The 19,708-nt window shown below is 39.7% G+C and overlaps 1 long non-coding RNA gene across 1 annotated transcript; it reads right to left on the bottom strand.

The window, feature by feature from the left end:
* Positions 1-1,833: 1,833 nt before the first annotated feature.
* LOC132334816 (uncharacterized) lies at positions 1,834-19,470 on the bottom strand. Its single transcript, XR_009488487.1, has 3 exons — positions 19,177-19,470; positions 18,811-18,948; positions 1,834-2,830 (listed from the first exon to the last, which is right to left on the bottom strand). It is a non-coding gene; the product is annotated as an uncharacterized LOC132334816 (long non-coding RNA).
* Positions 19,471-19,708: the final 238 nt, after the last annotated feature.

Genomic DNA, 19,708 nt, shown 5'->3' with positions numbered 1-19,708 from the left:
TAAAATTATATGGGTGGTCTGCAGTGTTGATGGTCAGGAAGAATATTATGCTTCCACACTGCAGGAATTCAATGGCAGTCTGGTGGATCTCACACAGTGTCAGTGAGTGATCTAAGCACAACTTGAGTTTATGCAGTACTGCCCAATGTTTAACCTCCACTAAAGGCACATTTCAGTGTCAACTAAAAGGACTCCATGTCTCAATAAATATGAGAAATCTTGACTGTAGTTTTGCTGAAATACTTACTATGGCTGGAAGTAAATCCAGCATTTAAGAGACTTACATTAGATTCTCATTTCTGCTGGAATGTGTTTTTGTGTGGCTGAAAGACAGTACTTTAATTCCTTTTTGGGCAATGGATTGGATGGCAAACACGTAAAGTACATTGGCCCTTGAGCCTTTGAGACACTTGGGAAACAGTTCTGGTTTTGTGGTATGAAGTATAGATAATACAGTTTAATTTGAAAAGAAAACTTTCCCATGAAAAGCTGAGCCACAAAGTATCCTAAGGGAAATGATCAGATGAATATTATCTGCTTGAATTTCCTTTTTTCCTGTGTGCTCTGTCTTCCAGACCAGCTTGGAGCAGACTCCAAAATTTGATAAATTCACATGAAGTCATCAGTCTCAGAGCCTCTCAAAAGAGCTTGACACAGAACACCAGGCTCTTGATATTACTGTATTGCTTTTGAAAGGGTGAAGTTGATGACATCTCAGCCATGTTTCAGGGGATGTGAATGTCTCTCATGTTATAGAGAAGTCAGCAAAGCAAAGTATTTCTAATATAATCTCTTTGCCATGAGTCTCTGGTTTCCCTCTCCTGAATATGGACTTCAGCTTCTCCAGCACAGCATTTAAAAATCACGACCATTGAATCTTCCAGAGTTAGTTCACCTTCTTTTTCTGACTCTTATTCAAGTCATGTCCACATGTGGATATATATTCTTCATTGTAGAAGGGAAAAATGGTTTTATCTTAATGGTTTCACTAGATACAAGGCCAAAGCATTCTATGGCTCTTTTCTCTCAATAAGATTTTATTTTTGTTTTAGCCATCTAAAATTACCCTATAACTCTTCATCTGATCTCTGAAAGGGAGTGTCTTGATGCAAGAGATAGCACAAGCTGTATGTATGCTCTTAGGGATGCTTTCCCTCCATTCATTTATGGTGCCTTTTCATTTCCTAATGCTCCCATGCTGTCAGCTTTATTGTTGATAGTTGTTGATACTATAATGTGTATTATTCTGTAAATGCATTAAATATTAATCAAATAAACTTTTTTCCCTGAAAAAACACCAAGAGTTGTATATCTAGTGATTTTTTATGTTATAAGTCATATAACACCAGCTTGCAGTGCTCTTTCTTTTTCCTCTGCCTCTTTATTTTAATTTCACCTCTGCCCTGCATTGGAGTTGGCCAAGGATTGCAATGCTATTGTAAACCTACAAAATACGTGAAAATTGAATCACAAGAATCATTTCAGGCTGGAAAGGAAGTCCCAGTTTTATATCTCCTTTTCTTCTTCCAAATATCCCATTATAAATTATGGGATGTAATGTGTGTTCACAGGGTGTCCTAAAAGTGCCTTGGAAGGACTGGTCACGCTGAGTGAAGAGTGGGGTAGGTTCACTCAGAGAGGCATTTCTGTCAGACAGTTAAGGGGTGAGGGGGCTATGCCTGGTGTGTCACCCCACAGCAGACACAAACCCAGATGGCCAGTCCCAACATGGGTCATTGTCGGAGTCTCTCTTTCTAGCTGGTTAGAGTGACTCCGAGAAAAGTTCGAAAGTTTCTTTTTTTAGCCTGGTGCTTGAAGAAGAAGTCAGGGCTCTTTATTTTTTCGGTCTCAAGATTGTTTATTGCATCTTATCTATAAAGTTCTTTCTCCCTGTCTAGCTGAGATTCGTTTGGCAGGACAGCCAGAGGCACTCTGCCCACCCCCAGGGCGGTGTTATCTTTATATACTACAAACTACATGTACAATATTTACAGTTATTTTCTAATACTTATCATCTATATTAGACAGTGAGTTTCTACTTTAGACTAATCTAAAAGTGCTGACATCACCAGACAAGATGGAGGTAGAGAAGAAGAAGAAAGGCTAGACACGCCCAAATCTCTCTATCTTGTCACTAGAAACTCTTATACCAAAAATCTTAAAACTTACATTTAGACTCTGTAATTATTTTATTCTTACACTATTTACACTATTGTGGCTTTTATCTCTTTCTATAAAGGTGACAAGTTGTTTTGTGGTTTGTAATCGAACACGTTGGTGTTCTGGGCTGTGTGCTAGGGTCTCCGAACCCCCTGGCAAGGGTCTCAGGAAACTTCGGACTCTCAAAGGAATGTCTTGAGTTCTGACAGGTCATCTCATAGGAAACTTCCCCGTATAACTTCATAGACTTCCACACCTCTTCCTACTCCGAACTCCCAGTCATGTGATCCACCTGCTCCATAGGTATTTCTGAGAAGTAACTATCTCTTTTTGTCACCTCTCTTGCTCTTTTGCAGGTATTGCTGACTTTAGAGTTACTGCCCAACCTCCAGCTCCAGAGCTGAGTGTCCTGTCCCCGATGGCAAGGAAGGAGGTCACCAGTCTCACTGTGGAGGATAGTGTGTTGGTAGCAGTGCTATGGCTCCAGTCATCAGGGGAGGTTGCAGCAGCCTGGAAGGTAACTACACACAAAATATGGGGTCCAGGCATGCCTTCAGAATCCTAGCAGCTTTCACTGATTCCCTTCCACAAAGGTCCTTGATGAGGTTTTTGGAAGCAAGTTGAGGACAGAGAGTGATGTGTCAATGCACTGCTGAGGTTGCTCTGGTGGCTGAAAAACATATGATTGGCAAAATGTCACAAACCATCTGTAGTGATGCATAAAATTTCCTTTGTGCCTTCTCAGACAGTTCACAGCATCATGGCAGAGCACTCAAAGGAAGTGTTCAGCATTGTTTGCAGTGGTGATACTGCTTACATTAGGCAGTGGCATTTTCAAGTTTTCCAATGAAACTTAAAATATCACAGTTGGCAGAATTTCCAGCATCAGTTGCTAAAACTACTGTGATAAACTGAGTTTTCACTTCTCCTTACTGCATTGAATAAATTGAACTCCCTTCAGCTTGCTACATGCTGAATATTCAAGACCAGACTCCAAATGCTGTGTTTCTGTCAGAGCAGCACTGACATTAAAAAATCTCTTCGCTAATTTATGAAGTAGCTTCACCTTTCTGTCCTCAGCCACGAATTCTGTCTCCAAATACTGCAGCTGTGCAGTACCACATGAACTAGCAGTAGTCTTTCACTCTTGAAGTAGCTTTATGTCACTGCTAGAGGTGGTGTATCATTAAATTACACTCTGGCATTCTTTTGTTTGTGAGGACCTATGGACATGCATTATTCAAAAAAGAGAAAAACTTTTCCAAGTCTTAGCTAGGTTTAGCTGACTGCTTGTTCTTCTGGAAAGGACTTGCAGAGTAACCATGACCCAAAGCAAGCATTCTCAGTGATGTTGTCTGATGCATTGCATTCAGCAGGCAAAATTAATACAAAACTCCGGTTAACATGAAGTCACAGAGCATTCCTGCCACACAGCTTCTAGAGTTCCTCTGTTGTCACGGTCTTCAACATGTTTTCCACTTGGTAAATGTTTGGCTCTTGGTTTGGAGATTTGGGGGAAAGGGGTTAGCTTTTTTTAAAAAATACTTTCACTGCTTAGGCTGTGTTTAAATTCACTGAAAGTAGTGCTACAGAGAAAGCAATGGGAACACATTATGATATCATATGGGGAAGTTCAGTTTGAGGCCACATGAGTCTTTTCCTGAGTGTGATCTATAATATTTCCTGTGGAGTTATTCCTGCCTGGCAGAAGGACTCCATTAGGACATGGTGCTATTACAAGTTCCTTTTTACCTTCACTATGGTCTCAAAGAGACATTCTCTTTTATATTCTCTCAGACTTCCTTAGGAACTAATTTATCTTTGCAGAGCTTGTCCTGCTCTTTGGAAGGCAGAGACTCTTATAATTAAAAATCTGGCTAAGAACTGTTCTGGGGAAAGATATATGCCTCTAGAATACAATTTAAAAAAAGAAGTGTATAGAATATGTTTTTTTCTCCCTCTCTTTTTAAAAGCACTTATCATGGTGAATAATTAATATGACCTGGGAGCACATGGCAACTTTTATCTGAAGTCTCCTATTCCAGGCGGAGATAAGCGTTCCGATGACAGAAGAAGGAATGAAGCATTGAGAAGCTTAATTTGGGACAGATAAAGCTGTACAGGCTGTACAGGTCAGAAAAGATGCCACATGGAGTAAAAGCAGTTTTGGGGGAGGAAGTAGCCACCAAAAACAATGAATAGTTTCATTTCTGAGTGTCTTTCACTAAGGAGAAAAAATTACAAGCAAAATGCTGAGTGAGATTAGAGCAGTCCTCAGGTCCAGGACCTAGAAGTTCAGAGCCATATGTCAGTGTAGGCAGAAAGCAGTTATCTATCTGTACAGCACAGCTAGCTCTCTGTATGTGATCTGGGTACTTCAGGTACAGCCAGGCATCCTAGAAATGCCTGAGTTTATTCCTTTCCACATGCGGGAACATAATTTTGACAATGGAACTTAGAAATTGAACCATAAAATGTATTTGTTGAAATGCAGAAATGAGCTTTTCCCAAATTATATAAATTGCAAATGGGCATGAAAGGAAGCTGATTTTCTACATGACTGAATATCTAGTTTCAGGAGACTAAAGATGAGGCTTTTGCAGGGTAATGGGATCCTGACAGAAGCCTGTAGTTCATGAACACTGTGGTGAACCTTATGGTTCATATGGCCTTGTTGTCTATGAATCAGCACGTTACAATCTGCCAGGCCTTTTTGTTTGGTTGGTTTATATATATAAAGTCATGGAAACAATGATGCATCAAGTTAGCTTTTACGTCTAACACAGCTTCCTAATCAAAAGAGCAAAAAACTTGTCTCCTCTACCAGGGTTTTCCACAGAGATAAAACATGCCAACAAAGTAGATAAGCATATGCTTTCACTGAAGTCCCAAGGCTATGGAAGGATTATCTCTCTCTACCTAAGTCAAGCACGCTGCAGTGAAATAGGGTTTTTCTGTATAAATACTGAAGTGTAAACTAAAGGCTTCTCTCATGTGCAAAGAGCCTAAGAGCAAAGATAATTTTGCTCCATTCGCTGAACCGGGGTTCCTTAAGGATATGTTCTTACAGAGCTAAACTAAAATTCTCTGGACTCCTTCCATGGTTGTGGTGACAGCTGGAACCAAATATCTGATGTAATTCTCAGCTATCAGGTAAAATAGGTGAGCTGCATGTTGGGAGTGGTCCTTGCCTTATACTATCTCCCACACGATTCCTGAGAACTGGGAGAAAAAGTGCGAATCAGTCAATGCCAAATACATTCTAGAGACCCTTCTGGTGTTTAAGAGTAAATATGATTTCTGTTCCTGTGCCTGTGGACACTCCTTCTTTCTAGAAGAGAGGTTTTCATTTTTTATGATCTATAAATGTATATTTTTAAGAGAGGCTGGTGTTATACACAACATCTACAGTGAAATTTAGAACAGCTTTTTTTCTCCTTGCTGACTAATTAAATCATTTAATACTGTCTCCAATGCCCAGCTCTTAGGCTGAACGTTTTGGCAAGTGCAAACAGATGTAGAAACAGAGGTAAATGCTTTTGTTATCAAACAGGCTACTACTTCTGTAATGCCAGACAGTTTTTGGAAGGAATTTTATAGTGCTCATGATTAAATGGATGGATATACACACTAGGATAGCTTCTTTTTCCTAACAAAGCTAATCCATGGATCACTTTCAGATTATTGTGTTTATTTTTTCCGCACTGCTTTGGCTTCCATGAAAATCTGCTTTAGAAAAGAACTGTGATCAAGAACAATTAAGAATTGATCTAACATTTCCTAGTAATAGGTATAGGGAAACCAGGTGAACCTTGAGCAAAGCTAAAGAGGAATTGTAGTGAAAAACATGCTTTATCCATTAGATTCACAGCCTTCCCATAAGAATGTATATGTTAAAGTAGTCTCCGGAGAGCTGCTATTCCTTGCTAGCAGCAACATCATGCTGTGAATTACAAATAAAAACATTCATGGTTCACATAGGGTTGTTGAACACAAAATATCAATCTGTCTCTGGACATACCTAGAGAAAATACCATTCCAAATTATTTCACTAAGGCCATTATACCAGCCAGGGGATCGTTTGGAAAGAGTAACAAGAATACAACTGAAGTTATTAAATTTGGTTTGATCCACCTCATCCAGTACCTCCCGCCTTATCTTATGGTACAACTTGATAAAGATCAGGACTTTTCATTTTAATTAAAATAAACAGATCCATGTAGCTAGAGGAACTGCATTATTTGTAATTCAAAAGAGCTATCAATTCTGTTAGACTAGGCTTATAACTGCAGTAAGTAGAAACCAAATTAATGTTAGGTGATCATCCCTTTAAAATCTTGGGTTTGGGCCTCTCTATGGAAATCAAACCAATTTGGATGAATTCAGATAACTCCAAATGCAACATCCATACCAAACTGGTTCCAGGCTGGTAGCCAAATATCATTTTAGTATGGTGCAAAAAAGTACCATTTTATTTGGAGATCAGACAAAAGAGTGGTCACAAACCTCTGAGGCATGTGGCAAATATCTAAAACATTAATGCAAGTACTACAAGGGGAGAAAGTCTTTGTCAGATGACTTAAAGTCATTAGGTTCCAGTCTGGTGGTCAAAAAACTTCTGCACTAGTCTTTCTAAGCAGTAAGTGAGAACTTCCTGTTCCATCCATGTTTTCCTCGGTCAAAAAAGGGACAACTGTCACAGAAATAGTTTTTGACACCCATGTATATGGGTGCATGTAATACAATGATAACTTTGGCCATAGAGAGTTAACAGGTGGGGTCCAAATATTGCAGTAGAATAAATCTCTCTGATAAATTGTGAGCATGTGTGGAATTATGGGCAGGATTGAAGCCAAAGTTAGGAAAAAGCACAATTTCAGTGATCTTGCTGTGTCTGCATACAGTGTAACAACAAAAGTAATTTAGACCATGGAAGTTAAGGGATTTTATTGATGAGGTAGATCATGTTGTACTGTTCCCATGTGGTCCTATAAGCACACCATCAGCCAGCTAACCCAGCTAGCAGCAAGTGTAACTCAGATGGATTTAATGAGATATGTTTAATAAGTACATTCACAATCAAGTTCAACACACAGGATTTTTTGTTTTCCCCAGGCTTCTGACAAAGCCTGTGACCAGCTGTGAAAGTTAATTGTATGTTATGTTGTAACTGTCTGGGGCTGGCAGAGAGGGCTTTATCCTATGGTATATTTTTGTCCCTTGGCAGCAACGCAGAAGGAAGGAAGGAAGGCTGAATTTCATTTTCCCCTGGCTTGATGTATAACTAGTATGGCAATGTGCTGGGACATATTTTTATGCTGCAGTGAGTGCTAGATGTGCTCTTTTAAAATGTTATCTTATGCAAAGTGGAACGTAGACTCCTGAGGGTTCATTTTCGTTTAGCACAGGTAAATCCTGTAATAGTGCTTGCCTAGTTTGCCACTGCAGTAAACACGGAAGGCTTTATTTTATGTATTCTTAAAAGGCTTTTTATCCTTAAAAGGCTTTGTTTTTCCCATCCAGGACATCACTTGGTGGGTTTTTTTTTGCTTTGCCCTCTCACACCTTACAATTCCTTTATTAGTGATACTTTACAATTCCTTTATTAATACAACTATGATACCCATCTACTACAGTTATGTGGCTGGTAGTATTTGCATTCTAAGCTATCCTAACTTTTACTGATTGAGTTATTTGAAATCATAGCAGCCATTCTGAGAGGTCTGTTCCAACAGCAATTATTAAAATAAAACTACTTATATCAGTCAGATGATTTTCAAAGCCTCCTTTTCTTCAGCTTTGTGAGTAGTGTCTGCTGTATCTTCCAGGGGACTACACAATCACATCAAAACCAGAGAGCACTTAATTTTTTTTTTCATGGGGTTTATATCAAGAATGTGCTTGGGCATTCCTTATCTCATGGTGGGTTGTGGGTTTGTTTCTTTGTTCCTGCAAACTCATAGACTGGATGTCTTTCCAGAATGAGTGGCAGTGAATGGAGTGGATGGAATGGGCATATAGCAGGATTAATTTCCTTGTGTTTCAGAAGCATCTGTTTTTTCTTTCGTCAAATCAACATTTTATGATCAAAGAGCAGAACGACGTAATCTTCTTTTCCTGCTTCCCAACATTCCTAATAGATCAAACTTTTTGTGAATGAAAGAAAATTAAATGTTTACAAAATAGTAATTATGAGTGTGTGATTTGAAAATTAAACAGTAACTGAATTACATGCCCTTATGTGAAGAATTTCAAGATATTTTCTTCTGAATGTCTCTATTTTAACCCGCCCCCTATAGATTATTTAGGTATCAGCTGAAGGGCTTTACAAAAATTATGTTCAAAGTTATTAAAACCAGAATAAAATCAGCCTTCCCAAATTCACAGTTGCATGATTTATAATACAATAGAATCACAGATTTGTTTAGGTTGGAAAAGACCTTTAGGATAATTGTGTACATCCATTAATATATTATTGACAAGGCCACCACTTAAACATGTCCTACATACCACATCAACACATATTTTAAATATCCCCAGGAATGGTAATTCCACCACTTCCGTGTGAAGCATGTTCCATTGCCCCTTTGGGTAAAGAAGGTTTTCTTAATATCCAATCTAAACCTCCCCTTGCACAACTTGATACCACTTCCTACTGCTTCATGATTACCTGGGAGAAGAGGCTGACCCCCACCTGGCTACAGCCTCCTCTCAGGAAGTTCAAGAGGGTGATAATGTACCCCTTGAGTCTCCTTTTCTCCATGCTAAACAACCCCCAGCTCCCTCAGCTGCTCCTCATAAGATTTGTGCTCCAAACCTTTCACCAGCTTTGTTGCCCTTCTCTCTTTTGGTAGTCTTAAAAAAAAAAAAATCCCAGCAGGCTTTCTGGTTGCATTTTGAACCTAAACTGAACAGTCATCAGTTTGATCTAAAGTGGATCCTCTTAGATTGATTTTTGGTTTTTTGTCTGGCTTTTGCTATTCTTCTGCTTGGCCTCTGCAAACCTGTTTAAGCTATGCTCTTGCTCTTGCTCCTGCTCTGGGCAGCACTAGAGCTGAGCTCAGGGATTCCATGCAAAGGATGTTGCTCCTTGGTGTAACCTGGTTTCCAAACATGTTTAATTAGGCTGGTGAAGCTTTAGGAATAAAAAAGATAAGGCACCTGGGAGAAACAGGAGCTCTGCCTGGAAGTAGTGACAGGAGTTTATAGGGTGGCGGGACTTCAGTTCAAATTGGCTCCTTCAACATGAAAATAGATGCAGTGGGCTGGCATCACCAGCACTGCAGGCACCTTGGTACCCCTCTGCAGTCCAAGTCCTGCAGGTTGCTCTACTGTGCTCTCAAGTGTAAACCTGCTGTGGCATGGGACCTACTTGTTAGGCAAATGACTTGCTGCTGATAAGGTCAGTGGCTGCTGCTCTGTGGCTGCTGGCTCCTAGACTGGGAAAGTAATTAATCTTCAGCTGCAGGTGAGGATAATAAAAATCAGGCCTTGTAAGGGTGATAAATTACTCCTTTAAAAGTTACACTGGTAGTCTAATCCTACTAAACTTGATCAATTCTCATCCACTGTGATGTTGCTACTTTCCTATAGGAGGCTGATAGAAAGATAACATTGCACTTGGGGAAGTCATCCTCTCACAGTAATTAAAATACAGCACTTCACCACAGATACCTTTTAGTGTTTTCAAATAAAAAATGTTATTGGGTTGTGCATTTCCTGTGACCAGTTTCACTTTTGCTATTTGGCATTCCCTCAATTCTTCTCTGAGCACATCCCCAGCTGCATCCTGACATGTATGTACTTAAGATGTCTTTTTTTCTGTGTGTTCCTTTTTTCCTGTTCTAAATATGTGCAGCTGATAATTTCCCAGATTCCCTCCCAGAGCCCTCTTGTCCATCAGCTTCTGTTGTCCCTTCCTGCCAATGACTGCTTCAGCCCAAGTGCTGCATTCTGTATATCTGCTCTGTGGAAGTGCAAATTCTTCTTTAGCATTGCAGAAGACACCTTGAAAGGATCATTATCTCCACTGGATAGGGATCAAGCACTTTACAGAGCTGCTTATCCTTGATGTCCACCTGGAAGCTTTGACCAACATAAGACATGCTCAAATTCTTGTAGATAGAGTGAGCTTTTACAAAATCCCATCTGCACTGGCTGTGGACATAACCTCAGTCTGGGTTCAACCTGCACACCTGATTGCCTCAGCTTCTTAAAGTAGAAATCCAATGCTTACCAGGTAGTTTGGAGTAAATGTGTTCAAAATTCAGAGCTGGCATAAAATGTTAAGTAATTTATATGGTCATGGAGTATTTAATCTCCAAATTAGCTTTATGAACAACTCTAAGCTAAGCAGAAACTGAAAAAAAAGAGGCCTCTTGGAAATTCTGCTGCTTAAATATTGTGAAATATATAAGTATGATCAATAAATTACAGAAATGTTGTTTAACATAGTTAATGTTGTTTAAGATAGAAATGTTGTTTAACATGCACTATGACTGTAGTTAACACCCATAGGAAAAACTACGAAGTGTTAAAAATTGAATCATCAAGGAGAAAATAAGCATCCATCTTATTTCCAAATGAGGTCTTCCAAATTGAACCCTGCATAACCTTTACTCAGTCGGTACCCAACCTGCAAAACCTACTTGTACATTCAGTGACCACAATACTGTGCAAATATTATAAATGAGCAAATGTTACAGTGTATACCATCGAAAAATGCATTTCATCCATTTATTTCCTATTACTCAATCTTTTCACAAAATTGCAAGCTCCAGAATGAAAGGTCAAATGCTATAAAATAAAGATTAAATACTCCAAAATATTTCTCTCTAGAGTTACATCTTCAGAGTGGGTTTCTTATAAATTCCATAAATGGAATTATTTTTATTTTGCTGCTCTGTTTCCTGTATTAAATGAGGGAAGGAGTCACCATAACAACTGTTCTACCCCCAAGAAAAGCAGCATTTTCTTAGAGCAGTACATCTATCATATAAATAGATCTATAAATATAAATTTGGGGTGCATTGCCTAAGATTGACAGCAATTACCTCACTGTTGACACAATTATATGAAGAAGCGCACCACCATCCTGTCTCCTAGCACCCACAGGGCCATAATTTGTCCTTTTTATTTTTCTAGCCTTATATGCATTTAACCAGGTATATTCAGGAATATTTTTACATTGCACCACACAGTTCTAATGTTTCTATTTTTTCCTAGTGCAAAACCTATAAAAATATGTTAGATGGCACTGACAAAGTTTAGCAGAGCAGGATCAGTTTCTTTTTTTCCAAGTGGACCTGGACTGCTGGGGCTATTTGCTTACATGGAGAAGCTGTCCTACTGACCGTGGCATTGGAGATAGGTAAGTAGTCCTAGAGGATGTCAAGGCCTGGAGATTTGATGTAATGTTCATGTTTAATATCACTACTGATCTTCCTGTGTTTAAAGTGTCTTTACCTCGTTATCAACATCAGTTCTTTCTTCCCATTATAAAGAAAACAACATTTGATATAAACAAGAAAGCAATCAAATCACAGTTGGAGTATTCCCTAGTTCATTCTAAAGTTTAAGTGTAGCTGGATAAAATAATTACAACACAGTAGTGTTGGTAAACAAAACTAATTTACATATAATATCTCACTCCATGCATCCAAAGAGCTCTCTTAATCCCAGGTGGTTTTTTCTGTCACAAGATTATGCATGTAATAGCAGCAGACCTTTTAATCCCTCAAGTCTTCCGTTTAGCCTCTGGAGGCAGATGATATCTCATAGCTTGTCAGTGTGACAAGGAAAATGCTCTAATCAAACACTCCTGTGGACCATTATAGCACATAATAACAGAGGTTTTTGATGGCTTTATCAGACATGCATTGGAAGGTTCCCTTTCAAAAGACAAACAAATTATTTTAATGCAAGGCTTCAGGTTGTACATACATTAAGAAGGATAGAAACTGAGAGACAAAATGGAGGGACAAAACTATTATGTCTCCAGTGACACAGAATAATGTAGTTTATAATATATTATGTTTAAATTGGAATGCTCTCATCGCTGATTCCCAGGGTTTTCAGCGTGATTTCTTGCTCTGGGAGCTGGTAGTGTGCAAAAATCTGCAAAAAACCTTTGAAGTTTAAAAGCTGTCCAGAGCTTCCCCACTTGAGGGGTGATTTTGTCAGCACTTGAAAGAATGAAATCAAGCCAGCGTGGAGGAAGCCAGTGTGCCAGAGCCCTGCAAGGAAAGCCTGAGGGACCACACAGGGCAGTGTGGGTCACTTTCAAGCCATCTTATAGAAGAAATAGCTGTGGAGGGTGATAGATTGTCTAGCTGAGCTGTCTCTACCTGCAGAGGGGATGTGGTGACTGCCTGCAGTCTCTGAGAATCTGTCATGAGCGTGAGCAAATTTGCATGTGTACATTTGTACATGCTACAATTTTGCTTACAGGTGAAAAAAGCAGAAGATGGACTGTGCTGTGCACACTGCTGGGGTGTGGAAGAGCACAAATAATTATGCAAAAGAGTGAAATTATGTCAGGTTGAACCATAAGCTAAATAACACTGTGTTGTTAAGCCTTTGAAAGACCGTGTCCTTACTATTTTAAAGGACTTAAAATATGTGTTTCTTTTCAATCTCTTCACTGTTCCTCAAGCAGCTTGTCTGTATTTTCCTATACAAGAAAATGGTGCTGTAGTTCTTTAACCTTATGATATAATAAGATATTTTAGGATGATCAATAGACTCTTGTTTTTTTAGTACCTCTTCAGTTTCTCAGAGAGGAGTTGAAGTTAGATGGGACCCCTGGAGACTGTAAAATTCAAACCATTTGCTTAAAACATGATCAGCTAGAGCAAGGGCCCAAGGTGTTTGGATATTTCCAAGAATGGAGGCTTCACAGCCTCTCCCTGGAAGAGTTTGGCTACGAGCATCCAGCTAATTACAGCTTGTCTTCCTGCACTAAAGTGTAGCTTTTCCTACACTGCCAAGTGATAATTTTTTTAATCTGCTCATAAAAATATTACAGACAACAATTGTTTCCAGCTCCACAGCACATGGTTGGTTTATTAAGAGTCAGAGACAACCACTTGCCAGAGACTGGGTAGTGGTCTCCAACCCAGAGACTGGGTAGTGGTAGCCAACTTTCCCAGAGCACAACTACAATGCAGGCATGTCTGCGAGGAAGCTAAGGAGCAATACTGTGAAACTCTGGCATGTGTCAAAGTATCTTAATCTGAGAATTTTTACCTGAGAACTCTGCCTCTAAATATGTCCCAAGAGACCAGGTTAAATCTGCAGAATGGGTGCACTTTCTTTGAAATCTTACAGGCAATGTGCAAATGGTACTTCATTTATATGATGAAAGCTTACCATAAAGATAGTTTTAATAAATCCCTTTAAGGCAACAAAGATAACTTTTTTAGAAATTCATTTTACATAAGTCCTCATAAAGAGTGTTTTCACATTATACACTGTCTCAAAGACTGTATGCCATCGGAGCAGATATCAAAATTCTAGGACTGAGCATACCAGCTGGTGCAGCTGTGGAGGCAAGGCAAGCTTGATGTCACAGCAAAGATGCCAGACACTGCATTTAGAATGCCCAGCAGGGGGATTAATTCACAATTAAGCAACCATCTCCTAGGAATCTATTCACCTTTTCCTCAGAGCTGAGGTAACCTGGGAAAAAAAAGTGATGGCTTCAACAAGTACAAATGCAATCTTGAGCAACTTAGTTCGATAGGGAAGGTGTTATTCATTCCACTGATATAAGGCAATATTCACAGTGTAATGACAACAGTAATAATAAGCCATTGTATTCAACAGGATGAGCTAGTCAAGAAAATACTCTCTCTATATCACATTTTGACAGTTTTGGAAACATAAATTGGTTATGATTAACTCTAGAAGTGTTGCCTTGTCTTTTGCAAAACAGATGAGTGGATTTAGGAATTCATCCAGCAAAAAGCCAGCCAAGGGCTTTGCTACTGCCAACAAATACTCCACAATTTCCTCCACATCACTCACACTTGACCTCACCTCTGAACTGCAACGATGTCTTGTGCTCCCCCTGCCTCTCGGGTTGTTTCGGGGTTTTTACTTGCCAGATACTCTCTAGGTTTATTAGATTTTGTTTTTTGTTTCTGAAATATCAACAAGTGTTGTCCAGGGATGACATTAAAAACAGAAGACTGATTTTTGTGGCAGTGCAAAAGAGAGCTGTACCTCCTGGCACAGCAGGCAGGAGTGGGCTTGCAGAGGCAGATTCTAACAAGACCTGCTCCATGCACTACTCTGCCTGCAGCTCGGTGCTGTGGTTGGGATAAAACCCACAGCAGGGTCTCCTGAAGCCAAACAATGCCTCAGAGAAGTTAAAAGCAGAGGGAATTGACTAGTTAGCTTTTTATTCCGTATTTTTTTAATGATTAAAAGTGTAAGGCTACAACCAAATACTCTGACCTCTTTAATCATGACTCTGGCAGGACATGAAGACAAAAACTCACAGTTTGGCTCATTGTCACATATTTCTCTCTTTAAATAAAGATTCATTTCTAAACCCTGTATCAGCTTTGAGAACAGGAAGTGATACTTTTGGAAGGATCCTCCAGTAACACCATTTCTTCAGCACTCGTGGCTTAGGTCTTTTGCCACCACTGATGCCCATCTTCAATATTTTTCTATTCTCTTATTTGCCACTATCACAAATAAATATGCTTCAACATGTTTTTCTTCCCTGCCCATGAATTGTTCTAACATAAATAACAATTCTAAATCCTAATATTGCCTATCCTACTGCACAACAAATCTAAACTGTTCATATTCACCTCTGCTAATGTGACCTATGCCAAGGGAATAAAAGTTATAAAGATCTGTGATTTTCCCCAGCTGTGATTGCACTGCTTCAATTCTGTCAATAACACTTTCTTCTCCAAGGTAGTGCCTTTGATACACAATCTGATTTTTTTCATGGCAACCTGTGATTAATCATCTTCCTGCTCATGCTAACATGGTCTCCAGGAAATTTTCACTATGAGTTTCTAACATCTCAAGTTGGGGGCTAATTTTAAAATTAAAAAGGAAATTATTGTTTTAAAAATAACTCATATGTAGGAAATCCTAATATAATAGTTTTGATAGACACAAACACAAAGGATGAAAAGAAGAATTATGTCAACAGCAATTGCTTTTGTAAATTTTGTCAGCATCCGTGTTTCCCAGGGAAATGCTACTGGTTTAAGTGCAGAAATTCATAATTTTCTCAAATTTCTGTGATAAATATGACTATTGACACTTTAGGCATATGTATTACCAAACCCAAAGGAGCTATTTTTTGTCTTGAAATAAACCATGCAAAAAGTAAAATTTTTTGTCTTCTAGTCATTAATTTATTTTTCACCTTCTCCTTCAGGGACAGCAAATATAGGTTTATTACCAAGAGGAGCAGCACCACTTTCCTTGGTGTGACAGATAAAGAGTTTAATAATTTTCCTTAGGCTTTGTCAAACATTCTTTTCTGCTGTGTTGACAAAGAAATGTTTAAGTTCTCAGAGCACTAATTTTATTTTCCTTATTTGTTTGGATTGGTAAGGAATGACAATAGAAATAACTGGTTTTTAAACGAAAACATCAACTTAAGCAAATTAACTGCTCTTGTTTCATTGGGAGAGGAGCTGCTTCCAGAGCGCCTGTGTGTCAACAGATGAGAAGGGGACAGAAATGAAGGTAATAGAGCCTGGTAATTTTCTCATTGAAAAGGTCATAATTCATTCACTGCAGAGAATTACTTGCACTTCTCAAAGCTGAAATGGACACCCAGCTCCTTTAATCAGTGCTTTGTAGGCAGCGCCACGTACACCACATGCACAGGAACTGGTCTGTATGGCTGGATCTTGCCTCAGCTCTGTCTCCCAGCCTTTGCTATCCTACAGTACACAAAGGTTAAATTTGTGAAACATCTCTGGAATAATGGTACACAAGTGATGTATTTTGATTCCCAAGAGATGTGTATGAGCTACCCCACTGGCTTGTTGAGGAGGCTGGCACTGAATCAGACCCCATGGCCAGTTGTGCTCCTCCCAGCCTTTTCCTCCTTCCCTTCTCCTACTGCTGTTCTTGGAGGCAAGGCAGAGTTTGCCAGCTTCTTGGGTGCTTGAATGCCTTACACCTGTATATTGCAAACTTGTGCAAAATACAGCATAAGTGCACAAATACTGAGCTCCATCTTCAGTCTGACTTGAGTTTCCTGCAAGAAAGAGCCTTTCACTTGACTGTTTCTGTGGTTATTTGGGATGAAAGTGTTCACTGGGAGGGAGAGCTACTTCAAAAGGCACAGAGTCACTCCTTTGGGAGCGCTGCTATCTGAAATAGCCTCTAAAGAGAACAACAGATCCTATTCAGGCAGGCTCTGGGCTCAGGGTCAGACATAAACCATAGCTTTAGACCAAACCACAACACTGAGTCGGAACATGGCCAGTTCCAGGAAAAAATTCAGCTACGAATCTAGACCTGAGCATCATAGCTCAGAGCCTGCTCAAAGACATGCTCCAGTCCCTGTTCTTTGTTTCATTCTGAGCAGGCAGGATATAAGCAAGTGGCTGCAAGCTGCTGCTGAGCACACTGGGCCATGTTCTGGTAGAAGGATGGTGGCAGCAGTGGGGGCACTTCATGCACAGGGCCCTGTTAATCTGTACACATGCACAAATGCAGGGATCCCACTTTTGGGATGGGGGACCCTTGACCCACAGATTGCTGGAGGTAATGCTGAGAGAGTGCCATGGGAGGTATTGCTGTCTTTGCTTTGGTCCAGTTCCCTCCCAACCCATCTGCTACAAGTTGCTGCTGGAAATTACAAAGTGAGCAGGTGAAGCTTTTGACTGTTTTGGTATGGCCAGTTTTAAATGCTGAAACACAGAGGCATCATTTAATACATAAATGCTAAAGATCAGCACTGGCATTACAGAGAAGATAAGCCAGAGCCAGCTGCACAGGCTGAGAAATACCTTTTTGCACTGCTTTTATGGGGACTTGGGGGATTCTGAGTCTCAGAAGTTGCTCCTCTGCCAGCCCTTCTTTGAGGCCTCTTTCCCACCAATTCTCAATGAGAATTGAGAGTGAGCTGTGCTCTGGTTATCTTTGACTGCACCAGGGTCTGGTGGGAGCCCTGGCCAAGCAGTAAAAGTCAAAACAGGCTTGGCAGGCTCAGTTTGGTACCGTCTCCTGCCCCCAGAGTGATCTCACAGGAAGAACTGAGGAGCACTGCTCCCAGCAAAGTAAAATGGGATTCATTTTCTCACAATCTCATTTTCCCAAGATGCTACAACCTCAGTCTCCTCAGCAATGAGAATTAGTGCAGTAAGAGGGGTGGTGCAGGTGGACAAACACTTCTGCCATTTAAAGGGCACTTGAAATTCTTCTTCAGTAATAGCTCTTCCTTTTTTCATTTTAGAAAGACAAGATACCATTTATAAGTTGATAGGCCTCAGAACAGCAAACTGAAAGGGATATTCTTTACCAAAAGTGTTGTTAGTTAAACTTAGTCCTTTTTCATCCCAGTGGAAGATTTTAACTAAGGTGGAAGCTTTGGGGCTAACCTCAACATCCAGATCCAATTTGTTAAACAGTGATAGCGATGCCTCCTTCCAAATGCAGTTTTAGATCTACAGAGGAATAGTGTTATGAAAGAGGATGGCACTGAACAGACACTGTATTAATTACTACATGCTCATGACTATGTCTACCATTTGTGGAAGTCCAGGGGACTGCCTCAGGGAATGAAGAATGAGACAAGGCTTGTAACACAGCAAAACTGAAAAACAAAGTTCCAGGAGAGTCATCCTCTGGAAACCCTTTTCTGAGATTACAGCTGAAATAACAGCAACAATTGGTAAACAGGCATTAATCAAGCCAGCAGATTTCCCTTAGTGAGAGTAATTAGCTACTCTGCCAGCTCCCAGTCTGCTCTGGAGGGTTGATTGGCTGGTAGAAAATTTTCATGGCAGACATATGAATGTACACACCCATACACAGATCCTGACCAGATTATAAATCAGCTTCACTGTGGAAGTGTCCATGCATAAATGCTATTTTGAGAAAGAGAAATGCTCTGTACAAAGCCACTTTGTGTGGTGTCTTAGCTCGGTGGATGGCAACAGGACAATTTCTATTTATTTTTATGAAGCTAGGATTTTACCATAGGTTTTACTCACGTGTATTCTCTCTCCACAAGTGTAATCTTCAGGGGGTTTTGAACATCTGTCAGACTGAAGTGGCAGAAGGAGCTGGGCTGGTTTCTGTGCAGTGAACATATTTTGGAATCCAATAATGGATTCAGGTAAAGCATGAATTACCCTGACAGCAGATACTCTTGGGTAACCACAACTGAAACAAGGGCTAACTCTAATTTTTGAGTCTAATCTGCCACCCACCTGTAACACAGAGGAAAACTCATGGGAGGACACTTCCTCCATAAATGAAGTTACTCATGGTTACCTTTACTTGAGTAATCCCTTAGTTTATTCCATCCTAAAGCTCACTCCTATGCTAAACTGCAACTGAAGAGTCCATTTGATAGAGTGGATTAGCAGCCTGGGACTAAATAATCATGGAAGCATAAAAAGTAAGGTGAAAGAGAATTAAAAGACAAATACTTACCTTCTGTGGGGTACATTCACAAAGAATAATGCTTCTGAAAAGCAAGTAACAATTCTGAATTCTCAAGCAAGTTGATGAAAGAGAGGTCACATTTCCAGATGTCTGATGCTGTGTGCACAGGAATGCTGCATCTGGGATCTGAAAAGTGAGGAATTCAAAATTGTTAGTCTCCCAACAGAAATATTGGCTGATATTCTTGGATTTGGTAACATTCCTAATTTTCAAACCTTCAGCTGGGTTTATTTTTTAAACAGTTGCTTTTCAGTTCAAGTGTTCCTCTTCTAATTTCTTGATCCCCTGCTCTTTCAGCTTCTTTCATTAAACAAAAAGATAGATAAATAGCAGAGCTGAGGGAACTCATTTCACCTGCAAGAAAACACAGTTTTTTCAGCAACTTCTGCATGTATCTCTCTTCCTTTTGTTACTGCTGTTGTTTAAGTGCTGGCATGAGCAACCCGTGTAGCTGAAGGAGGTGTGTATGGTGCAATCTCTGAGATTACAAAGGCAGCACATAACTGTATGGAGGTGCCTCTTATTGCAGAGAGCCAGTAATATGCAAAATGCTATTTCCCAGCTGTTTCTTTCATGTATCAAAGAGTTTACAATTAAATTACTCGAATCCAAGGCCATACAAGTCTTCTACCTCTCTTGTAGTCAGCAGCTTATATATGTATGTGAGTCAGACAGCAGAGCTGAAGTCAAAGGTCTGAGTCTTGCAAAACAAAGCTATTCAAGGATGTTAAATCTTCACAAGACTGAAGCATGACTGGAAAACCAAATGGATAATAGACTCTGTGTTAACCAGTAATTTCTGCTGGAATGATTTGTAACTCATCAAAGTAGAGGAAATCATCTGCATTAGTGTTTTATACAAACTATTAGGCATGTCTGAGCTTTC

Source organism: Haemorhous mexicanus, chromosome 1 (genome assembly GCF_027477595.1).
Source record: "Haemorhous mexicanus isolate bHaeMex1 chromosome 1, bHaeMex1.pri, whole genome shotgun sequence".
Taxonomy (NCBI): Eukaryota; Metazoa; Chordata; class Aves; order Passeriformes; family Fringillidae; genus Haemorhous; species Haemorhous mexicanus.
Note: the sequence above shows the minus strand (reverse complement) of the source record. Positions and strands in the feature narration are given on the sequence as shown.